At 59.9% G+C, this 10,977-nt stretch overlaps 2 non-coding genes across 2 annotated transcripts; both read left to right on the top strand.

The window, feature by feature from the left end:
- Positions 1–6,169: 6,169 nt before the first annotated feature.
- Positions 6,170–7,984, top strand: LOC142795641 (small subunit ribosomal RNA). Its single transcript, XR_012893186.1, has one exon. It is a non-coding gene; the product is annotated as a small subunit ribosomal RNA (ribosomal RNA).
- A 1,719-nt stretch (positions 7,985–9,703) lies between these two features.
- LOC142795637 (5.8S ribosomal RNA) lies at positions 9,704–9,856 on the top strand. Its single transcript, XR_012893183.1, has one exon. It is a non-coding gene; the product is annotated as a 5.8S ribosomal RNA (ribosomal RNA).
- Positions 9,857–10,977: the final 1,121 nt, after the last annotated feature.

The raw sequence follows: 10,977 nt of genomic DNA, 5'->3' as shown, positions 1-10,977 counted from the left end.
TCGCCATGTCTGTTTGCCACAGTTTTCCCGGTGGTGCCGCACCCGGGCTCGCCCCGGCAGACGCGTTTTTTTTTTTTTTCTTTCGCCCCGGCTGACGCAGTTTTCGCGCCGCCCCGGCTGACGCGGTTTCGTGCCGCCCCGGCAGACGCGGTTTTTTGCGCCGCCCCGGCTGACGTGGTTTTTGCCGCCCCGGCTGACGCAGTTCGGACTTTGCACTTTTTGGCTGAGCCTGGCTGGCGGCCCACTCACTCGATCGCCATGTCTGTTTGCCACAGTTTTCCCGGTGGTGCCGCACCCGGGCTCGCCCCGGCAGACGCGTTTTTTTTTTTTCCTTCGCCCCGGCAGACGTGGTTCCCCCCCCCCCCTCCGTCTTTCTTTTTGTTTTTTTTTTTCGCCGCGGCTGAAGTGGATTTTTCGGTGCCTCGACGCCCCGGTAGTCGCGGTTTTTCCGTTTCCGCACGGCCCCGGCTGACGCTGCTCGGTCACAGTCGCCTTTTGTGGTGATTGCAGACTTCTTGAGCGCGGGTGTTTTTTTTTTTTGTTGTTGTTGTTGTTTTATTACGCATTCGCTCCAGCAGACGCTGTTTAGACTTTTTGTTTCCTCTTTTATCCTGCGACGAGGTGACGAGGTTTATTCGGTGCCCCGCCGCCCCGGCTGAAGTGATTTTTCCTGTCCCGTGCCGCCCCGGCTGACGCGGTTGGGACTTCGCGTTTGTTCGGCCGCCACGGGTTTTGGCGCACTCGCTCGGTTGCTTGTTGTTGCCACTTGTTGCGAACCCAGGTTTCTTGAGCGAGCGCGGGCGTTTTTTCTTCCTTTCTTTCTTTGTTCTATGTGTTAGCGAATCGGCCTTTAATATCACACGAGGACTCACAACCAACAATTTTCAGTTTGAAGTGTAAAAAATCTGCAGGTGTTGACGTAACTGACTTGCCCCGTACCCTTGAGTACATCCATGAAGTTCTCGTAGTACTACTAAATCGCATTATTCCAAGTGGAGAAATTCCCATAAACTTGCAAACCTCTACACGAAAATCGGTGCGCGTGATAAAGTTGAAAATTATCGTCCGATATCAAATGTGCCTTCTATAACACAAATTCTAGGAAAAAAAAAAAAAAAAACACTTGTTCGCCGTTTTCTGCGCCGTGACTGGCAGCACTCCGGCGAAGCGAAACGGGGTCGATTCGAGCACGATATCGGCGTCTTTCGACGTGCTCGCCGGCGACCGTCGCACGAGTACGTCGCACGAGCGCGTCTGCCGGGGCGCCGTTTGCGAAGCCGACGCAAAAGTGGGAACCGCCGCTCGGATGATCGCCGCTTTCGGCAGAGTGAGTGTTGGCACTCCGGGGAAGCGAAACAGCGTGAATGCGCCCACGAAATCGGCGTATTTTGAAGTGCCCGCCGGCGACCGTCGCACGAGTACGGTAAACCGCGTCAGCCGGGGCGTAGTTCGGGACGCCGACGAAAAAGTGGGAAGCGCAACTCGGATCTTCGCCGTTTTTGCAGGAGTGAGTGGCGGCCCTCCTGCGAGACCAAGAAGCATCGATTCGTGCACGAATTCGGCGCCTTTCGACGTGATCGCCGGCGACCGTCGCTCGAGTAGGGCAAACCGCGTCTGCCGGGGCGGGCTTCGGGACGCCGATGCGAAAGTGGGAAACGCTGCTCGGATGTTCGCCGTTTTTGGCCGAGTGAGTGCTGGCACACGGGCGAAGCCAAACGGGGCCGATTACGGCACGATATCGGCGTCTTTCGACGTGCCCGCCGGCGACCGTCGCACGAGTACGGTAAACCGCGTCAGCCCGGGCGGAGTTCGGGACGCCGATGCGAAAGTGGAGAACGCCGCTCGGATCTTCGCCGTTTTTGGAGGAGTGAGTGGCGGCACTCCGGAGAAGCCAGGGAGCGCCAATTAGCGCACGATATCGGCGTCTTTCGACGCGCTCGCCGGCGACCGTCGCACGAGTAGGGCAAACCGCGTCTGCCGGGGCGGGGTTTACGACGCCGACGCAAAAGTGGGAACCGCCGCTCGGATGTTGGCCGTTTTTGGCAGAGTGAGTGCTGGCACTCCGGCGACGCGAAAGAGCGCGAATGCGCCCACGAAAGTGGCGTATTTGGACGTGCGTGACGGCGACCGCTGCAGGAGTACGAAAAACCACGTCAGCCGGGGCGAGCGACACACGGCGGTCTGGGTGCTTATCGCTGCTATTATAGGGGCACCCCGGCAGACGCAGAAAAAAAAAAAAAAATTTTCGACCTTCTTTTTTGCTGGTCGAGCTCGGGTAACCCAGGTCGCAATGGGAGCCGCGCACGAAAGCGGCGTCGCGAGACGCGTTCGCGGTCGCTAGTCGCACGAGCTCGGCAACCGCGTCAGCCGGCGCGGAGTTCGGGATGCCGACGGCTAAGTGGGTACCGCTGCTCGGATGTTCGCCGTTTTTGGCCGAGTGAGTGCTGGCACTCCGGTGAAGCCAAGGAGCGCCAATTCGTGCACGATATCGGCGTCTTTCGACGTGCCCGCCGGCCACCGCCGCACGAGTACGGCAAACCGCGTCTGCCGGGGCGGGGTTCGCGACGCGTACGCAATAGTGGGAACCGTCGCTCGGATGTTCGTCGTCTTTGGCCGAGCGAGTGCTGGCACTCCGGCGAAGCGAAACGGGGCCGATTCGGGCACGATATCGGCGTATTTCGACGTGCTCGCCGGCGACCGTCGCACGAGTACGGCAAAGCGCGTCTGCCGGGGCGAGGTTTGCGACGCCGACGAAAAAGTGGGAAGCGCCGCTCGGATCTTCGCCGTTTTTGCAGGAGTGAGTGGCGGCCCTCCTGCGAGACCAAGAAGCATCGACTCGCGCACGATATCGGTGTCTTTCGACGTGCCCGCCGGCCACCGCCGCACGAGTACGGCAAACCGCGTATGCCGGGGCGGGGTTGGCGACGCCGACGCAAAAGTGGGAACCGCCACTAGGATGTTCGCCGTTTTTGGCAGAGTGAGTGCTGGCACTCCGGCGAAGCGAAAGAGCGCGAATGCGCCCACGAAAGTGGCGTGTTTGGACGTGCTTGACGACGACCACCGCAGGAAAACGAAAAACCACGTCAGCCGGGGCGAGCGACCCATGGCGGTCTGGGTGCTTATCGCTGCTATTATAGGGGCACCCCGGCAGACGCAAAAAAAAAAAAAAAATTTTTTTCGACATTCTTTTTTGCTCGTCGACCTCGGGTGACCCAGGTCGCAGTGGGAGCCGCGCACGAAAGCGGCGTCGCGAGACGGCTTCGCGGTCGCTAGTCGCACGAGCTCGGCAACCGCGTCTGCCGGGGCGGAGTTCGGGACGCCGACGGCTAAGTGGGAACCGCCGCTCGGATGTTCGCCGTTTGTGGCCGAGTGAGTGCTGGCACTCCGGCGAAGCCAAACGGGGCCGATTCCGGCACGATATCGGCGTCTTTCTACGTGCTCGCCGGCGACCGTCGCACGAGTACGGCAAAGTGCGTCTGCCGGGGCGGGGTTTGCGACGCGTACGCAATAGTGAGAACCGTCGCTCGGATGTTCGTCGTCTTTCGCCGAGCCAGTGCTGGCAATCCGGCGAAGCCGAACGGAGCCGATTCGGGCACGATATCGGCGTCTTTCCACGTGCTCGCCGGCGACCGTCGCACGAGTACGGTAAACCGCGTCAGCCGGGGCGGAGTTCGGGACGCCGATGCGAAAGTGGGAAGCGCCGCTCGGATCTTCGCCGTTTTTGGAGGAGTCAGTGGCGGCACTCCGGTGAAGCCAAGGTGCGCCAATTCGCGCACGATATCGGCGTCTTTCGACGTGCCCGCCGGCCACCGTCGCACGAGTACGGCAAACCTCGTCTGCCGGGGCGGGGTTTGCGACGCCGACGCAAAAGTGGGAACCGCCGCTCGGATGTTCGCCGTTTTTGGCAGAGTGAGTGCTGGCACTCCGGCGAAGCGAAAGAGCGCGAATGCGCCCACGAAAGTGGCGTGTTTGGACGTGCTTGACGACGACCACCGCAGGAAAACGAAAAACCACGTCAGCCGGGGCGAGCGACCCATGGCGGTCTGGGTGCTTATCGCTGCTATTATAGGGGCACCCCGGCAGACGCAAAAAAAAAAAAAATTTTTTTCGACATTCTTTTTTGCTCGTCGACCTCGGGTGACCCAGGTCGCAGTGGGAGCCGCGCACGAAAGCGGCGTCGCGAGACGGCTTCGCGGTCGCTAGTCGCACGAGCTCGGCAACCGCGTCTGCCGGGGCGGAGTTCGGGACGCCGACGGCTAAGTGGGAACCGCCGCTCGGATGTTCGCCGTTTGTGGCCGAGTGAGTGCTGGCACTCCGGCGAAGCCAAACGGGGCCGATTCCGGCACGATATCGGCGTCTTTCTACGTGCTCGCCGGCGACCGTCGCACGAGTACGGCAAAGTGCGTCTGCCGGGGCGGGGTTTGCGACGCGTACGCAATAGTGAGAACCGTCGCTCGGATGTTCGTCGTCTTTCGCCGAGCCAGTGCTGGCACTCCGGCGAAGCCGAACGGAGCCGATTCGGGCACGATATCGGCGTCTTTCCACGTGCTCGCCGGCGACCGTCGCACGAGTACGGTAAACCGCGTCAGCCGGGGCGGAGTTCGGGACGCCGATGCGAAAGTGGGAAGCGCCGCTCGGATCTTCGCCGTTTTTGGAGGAGTCAGTGGCGGCACTCCGGTGAAGCCAAGGTGCGCCAATTCGCGCACGATATCGGCGTCTTTCGACGTGCCCGCCGGCCACCGTCGCACGAGTACGGCAAACCTCGTCTGCCGGGGCGGGGTTTGCGACGCCGACGCAAAAGTGGGAACCGCCGCTCGGATGTTCGCCGTTTTTGGCAGAGTGAGTGCTGGCACTCCGGCGAAGCGAAAGAGCGTGAATGCGCCCACGAAAGTAGCGTATTTGGACGTGCTTGACGGCGACCGCCGCAGGAGTACGAAAAACCACGTCAGCCGGGGCGAGCGACCCACGGCGGTCTGGGTGCTTATCGCTGCTATTATAGGGGCACCCCGGCAGACGCAGAAAGAAAAAAAAAAATGGGGACATGGCGTGCGTCACCGTGCGGCTTCGCAGCGTTGCCGAAGTCGCCGAGCCCTTCGACTGAGCCGAACGGCGGACAGGGAACGTTGGTCGGCCGTTCTAACCTGTCGGTGCCACGCCGAGACGTCGTTAAGGAAAACCGCGTCGTGGGCCTCTACGACGCCGTCGAGTCGTTGTACGTTTGGTGTCCAGCGTGTCGGCGGCGAGTAGCGGACACGTCGTTCACGACTTCGGTCTTTCGCAGTCGACGCGAACTTGCGGAGAGTCGTGGTGCCTCACGTTTTCGGCAGAAACCGCGGCGGAATTTTCCCGTGCGTGCGCGCACGACCTCGGTGCTGTGCCGTCAGCGTAGTGTTGCACAAACTCGTGGCCTACCCAAGGTGCGGTACGTTTGCGGCCGTATCCTCGGTGGGAATTTCGTGAGTAGGGTCGCAAATTCTACGACCTCGGCGGGTTTGAGAGCGACGTAGACTTGTGGCACGCTCAACATGCCACACGTTTCGGGGCACACCCGCGGTGAAATTTTCTCGAGTACGCTCGTATTAGGGCCCAAGGAGGTCTGGGTACTTATCGCTGCTATTATGTGGGGGTTCTCGTGAGCGGCGTACGCGAAAGCGACCGGGTGTCTGATATGCGGCGGGCTTCGGCCTCGTCAAGCGTGTCCTCGGGTCTGCTCCAGGGGAATCCACGGCAGTCGTCTGCAGCCTCATCCGCTTGATGCGTTAGGGGCTGGTTGTCGGACGGTGCCGTTTTACCACGATATCGAGGTGTGTTCCGTGTCGTCCTCGGGCGATTCAGATGCGAAAGCGCCGAAGACGCGGGCGTGACCCGTCGTCTGGCGGCTTTGCAGTCTCGGCTCCGTTGCTAGTTCCGGCCGGTCCACCGACAGTGCAGCGGGCTTGGGCAACCCGCACGGCGCGACCGAGTCGATGCAACGAAAAAGAGCGAGCATGAACGTGCTTCTTGCCGCACGGCTCCCACTCGTCTTTCGGGAAGGTTGTGCCGTAGCGAGCTCGAACGCCGTCATCTCGGAGTGCAAAATAAGCGTGTTGGGGCGCCTGAAGGTGGCCTCCGCCGCACACAGACTGCGTCCGGCCCGCCGAGGGCGAGGACGGACGCGCAGTCGAACGATTACCTGGTTGATCCTGCCAGTAATCATATGCTTGTCTCAAAGATTAAGCCATGCATGTCTAAGTACATGCCGAAATAAGGCGAAACCGCGAATGGCTCATTAAATCAGTTATGGTTCCTTAGATCGTTTCTTCCTACTTGGATAACTGTGGCAATTCTAGAGCTAATACATGCAGTGAGCCTGGAGCCCTTTGGGTAACGGGTGCTTTTATTAGACCAAGATCGATCGGGTTTCGGCCCGTATTGTGTGGTGACTCTGGATAACTTTGTGCTGATCGCATGGCCACGAGCCGGCGACGTTTCTTTCAAGTGTCTGCCTTATCAACTTTCGATGGTAGGTTACTTGCTTACCATGGTTGTTACGGGTAACGGAGAATCAGGGTTCGATTCCGGAGAGGGAGCCTGAGAAACGGCTACCACATCCAAGGAAGGCAGCAGGCGCGCAAATTACCCACTCCCGGCACGGGGAGGTAGTGACGAAAAATAACAATACGGGACTCTTTTGAGGCCCCGTAATTGAAATGAGTACACTCTAAATCCTTTAACGAGGATCAATTGGAGGGCAAGTCTGGTGCCAGCAGCCGCGGTAATTCCAGCTCCAATAGCGTATACTAAAGCTGCTGCGGTTAAAAAGCTCGTAGTTGGATCTCAGTTCCAGACGAGTAGTGCATCTACCCGATGCGACGGCTCGGACTGAACATCATGCCGGTTCTTTCTTGGTGCACTTCATTGTGTGCCTCGAGATGGCCGGTGCTTTTACTTTGAAAAAATTAGAGTGCTCAACGCAGGCGAGTCGCCTGAATAAACTTGCATGGAATAATAGAACAAGACCTCGTTTCTGTTCTGTTGGTTTTTGGAATACGAGGTAATGATTAAGAGGGACGGACGGGGGCATTCGTATTGCGGCGCTAGAGGTGAAATTCTTGGACCGTCGCAAGACGAACTACTGCGAAAGCATTTGCCAAGAATGTTTTCATTGATCAAGAACGAAAGTCAGAGGTTCGAAGGCGATCAGATACCGCCCTAGTTCTGACCATAAACGATGCCAACCAGCGATCCGCCTGAGTTACTCAAATGACTCGGCGGGCAGCTTCCGGGAAACCAAAGTATTTGGGTTCCGGGGGAAGTATGGTTGCAAAGCTGAAACTTAAAGGAATTGACGGAAGGGCACCACCAGGAGTGGAGCCTGCGGCTTAATTTGACTCAACACGGGAAAACTTACCCGGCCCGGACACTGGGAGGATTGACAGATTGAGAGCTCTTTCTTGATTCGGTGGATGGTGGTGCATGGCCGTTCTTAGTTGGTGGAGCGATTTGTCTGGTTAATTCCGATAACGAACGAGACTCTAGCCTATTAAATAGGTGCGGGGTTCCCAGCACCTTACAACCTTCTTAGAGGGACAAGCGGCTCCTAGCCGCACGAAACAGAGCAATAACAGGTCTGTGATGCCCTTAGATGTCCGGGGCCGCACGCGCGCTACACTGAAGGAAGCAGCGTGTCTTTATCCCTGTCTGAAAAGACTGGGTAACCCGTGGAACTTCTTTCGTGATTGGGATAGGGGCTTGCAATTGTTCCCCTTGAACGAGGAATTCCCAGTAAGCGCGAGTCATAAGCTCGCGTTGATTACGTCCCTGCCCTTTGTACACACCGCCCGTCGCTACTACCGATTGAATGATTTAGTGAGGTCTTCGGACCGATGTCCGGCGCGGCCTTTCGGTTGCGCCGGTCTGTTGGAAAGATGACCAAACTTGATCATTTAGAGGAAGTAAAAGTCGTAACAAGGTTTCCGTAGGTGAACCTGCGGAAGGATCATTAACGGATTGTGAAGGGTGAGCGCCTCAGCTGCGTCTGCGCCCGACACTTTCTGCCGCTGACCCCGTTTGGACGCGGGGTCGGCTTTTCCCCACGGGGCTGCCTGAATGTGGAGCGGCACCCCGTGACAAATTGTTGCGCCCAGCGGACGCCAACACCGCGACCTTGGACGGTCGGCCAGGTGGCGGACGCGGGTACAAACGGCGCAACGCACTCATAGGTCGGCTTTCGACCCGCCACTGCACCGTGGCTCGAAGCGCTCGAAATGCGCGACCCGACCGCTGCGGGACCGCCTAGTACTGTAAACAGGAGCGGCGGAGCGCGAACGGCGAGTCGTGGTTACGTCGGTAGAAGGCGAGGCTGCGCGTTCCCGAAACGCCAGCCGAGTGCCCTCCCGACCGTTCGAGCGTGCAAGAACGAGACCCGACAATCGCGCGGCGACTGCCAAGTACGAGAGGAACGGCACAAGCGTCGGCGGTCGGTCAAGGAACTGGCGATGTGACGGGTCCGCTGTGCACCAGTGCATACCGTCCCGCCGTCCGCGGCAAGCGCTTCCGCGTCCTCGGGTGACGGAGGCTGCCGGTCGGTTCTTGCAGGCGAGGGATCTCGCTGGCACCGGTTCGCGTTGACGCGCGGCCGGTCATGGCACGGCGATGCGACGGCCGAGGTGCGCAGTACTCGATGGAGGAACCGCACGCTCCGATGACCGTCCCGCCCTCCGCGGCGTATGCGTACCGACCGTAATGGTTGCAGCAGCGCCGGCCGGCTTTTGAATTCGCCACACGAAACACGGTGCGAGATCGCGGTTAGGGGAGCGTCGACGTTGCCAGGCGTTTTGCTTGCTGCCGAGGGAAAGGCGGCACGGCCACGTCGCGCTCGTCGCGATTAGCGGGTCTGCGCGCTTTGGGAAGGTGCCGCAACGACTTGCCGAAAGAGGAAGCACGGAAGAACGAGGGACTTGGACGTCCCGACAATTGAACGCACTTGCGGCCAGGCCCTTGCTGGCTTCGTTCTTCCGCCTCGAGTAGGCTCGTACGCGGCTCCGGCGCCGAAAGTGGTCCTTGGCACCGACTTCGGTGGACGTGGGAAGTGCCGCGCAAGTACGGCGCGCCTGGCTCCACCTGTTGGCTAAAGTAGGCAGCCGGATCGGCATTTTGGTGTGCGGTGGCAAACCGTGGATGCGAAAAAAGCTTGTGCGATTTCGTGGAACAAAAAGCGGGGGTCCCCCTTTTTATGCGGAGGAGACCGACCCGCCCGCCGTGGTGAACCGCGACGCCACGGTAAAAACGGGAGAGGCTTGTCGATGGGACCGTGCATCCCGCGCTCCACGGAGGCCGGGAGGCGGCCGCCCGAGGAAATGTGTAGCCGTCGAGGCCCGCATCTGCGTGCACTCTTATCCAAATGGGTGTACCGCAGGCATTTTCTGGTTAGGCGGGCCAATGAGAGCGAGCACACAACGATACCTACGGGTCCGGCTTGGAGAACCGGCTTCGACGCCTCCCGAGTATTTATAGAGGGGTGGACCACGAAAGCACTCGCAAGTAGCGGAAGCGAAACGCCGTCCGAAACACACCGTTTGCTCGATTTGCGGCAGCCGAAAAAGGCGCGGCAGAGTTTTGGAGTCCAAGCGTGCGCTGAAAAGCGCCCTTCTTGGCCACTGTTTGGCCGAGTGCCAGAAACGTTTGGTTTTGACTGTACGGAATTGAACAAACACTTTTTCACGACTCTAAGCGGTGGATCACTCGGTTCTCGGGTCGATGAAGAACGCAGCCAGCTGCGAGACTTGGTGTGAATTGCAGGACACACTGAGCACTGATTCTTTGAACGCACATTGCGGCCTTGGGTCTTCCCTTGGCTTCGTCTGTCTGAGGGTCGGATCACATATCAAGAGAGCCTTCGGCGCACAAGGGAACGTGAGCCGTCGACTCGTTTTGACCGCGTCGGCAACACGGACAGCACGCTGAACACCTCACAGCGAGCGCCAACAGCGGCCACTCAAGGGCGAGACGGTGGCGACCGTCGTGCCAGAGCCCAACCGAAACGGGGGCGACCGACTGCATTGAGGATGTGGCACCTCGTTGAGACCGCCGCAGGACTTCGAGTCGGAAGGAAGCCTGCAGGGAAAGTGCGGTCGAGGTTGCGTACTCCTCTCTGCGACCGGGCGCGCAAGAGCTGCGAGAGCCACGGACGCGCAACTTTAACGCACGGTAAACACGAGGAGCGAAAGCCGGCCAGCAAAGCTTCTCCAGCCGTGCGCAAAGTGCGCGAGATCGCAGCCTTGCGTTGCGCTTGTTGCCCTCGAAGTAAGCAGGGTGTCCCGTAGACCGGGCGCTCGAACACGCTGCGGGGCCGTGCCTCCTCCAGGCTTTGCCGCGCGAACAGGGAACGTTCGCGCGCAAAGCGCAGGGAGGTGAGGAGGCTGCGCCCGACGTTTGCGGTTCGCTGCGTACGCGGTTGATGCGGAGAGCACGGCGCGACGACTTGCCGCGAAGCGGAAAAAGTCTCCCGCACGAGTTGGCGAAACGTTGGCGAAGCTTAAGGCGTTCTCGTCGTAGTCCGCCGTCGGTCTAAGTGCTTCGCAGTTCCCGTCCCGTTCAAAAAACTGGGCCACTCCAGTTGGGGCGGGGGCGACGCTACACGAGACGATGCCTCTCGCCAGGCTGCGTGGCTGCCCTTGCGGCGGCGGCGACTGGCCTCGGCGGTGTTTGGGCTTTCGACACGGTCGTTTATCACGCAACTGCTCGGACGACGCACGCGCGCAGCGGAATGCCGCTTGCCAGCCTTGTGAAGATGTGACCCTGTACAGGGTTGCGGGCGCACTTGGTAGGGCGTCGTACTCGGTTCGCGATGGGTTTACGAACGTGTCCCGTCACTTCCACGTCACACCGGTTGTGCGCCGCACGCGTGCAGCGGGGAAGCCGATTGCCAGCCTTGTGAAGAAGTGGCCCTGTACAGGGTTGCGGGCGCACTTGGTAGGGCGAGCGCACGCGGTCGTG

Source organism: Rhipicephalus microplus, unplaced genomic scaffold, assembly GCF_043290135.1.
Source record: "Rhipicephalus microplus isolate Deutch F79 unplaced genomic scaffold, USDA_Rmic scaffold_782, whole genome shotgun sequence".
Classification (NCBI taxonomy): domain Eukaryota; kingdom Metazoa; phylum Arthropoda; class Arachnida; order Ixodida; family Ixodidae; genus Rhipicephalus; species Rhipicephalus microplus.
The sequence above is the reverse complement of the archived record's forward strand: the minus strand, read 5'-3'. Positions and strand labels throughout refer to the sequence as shown.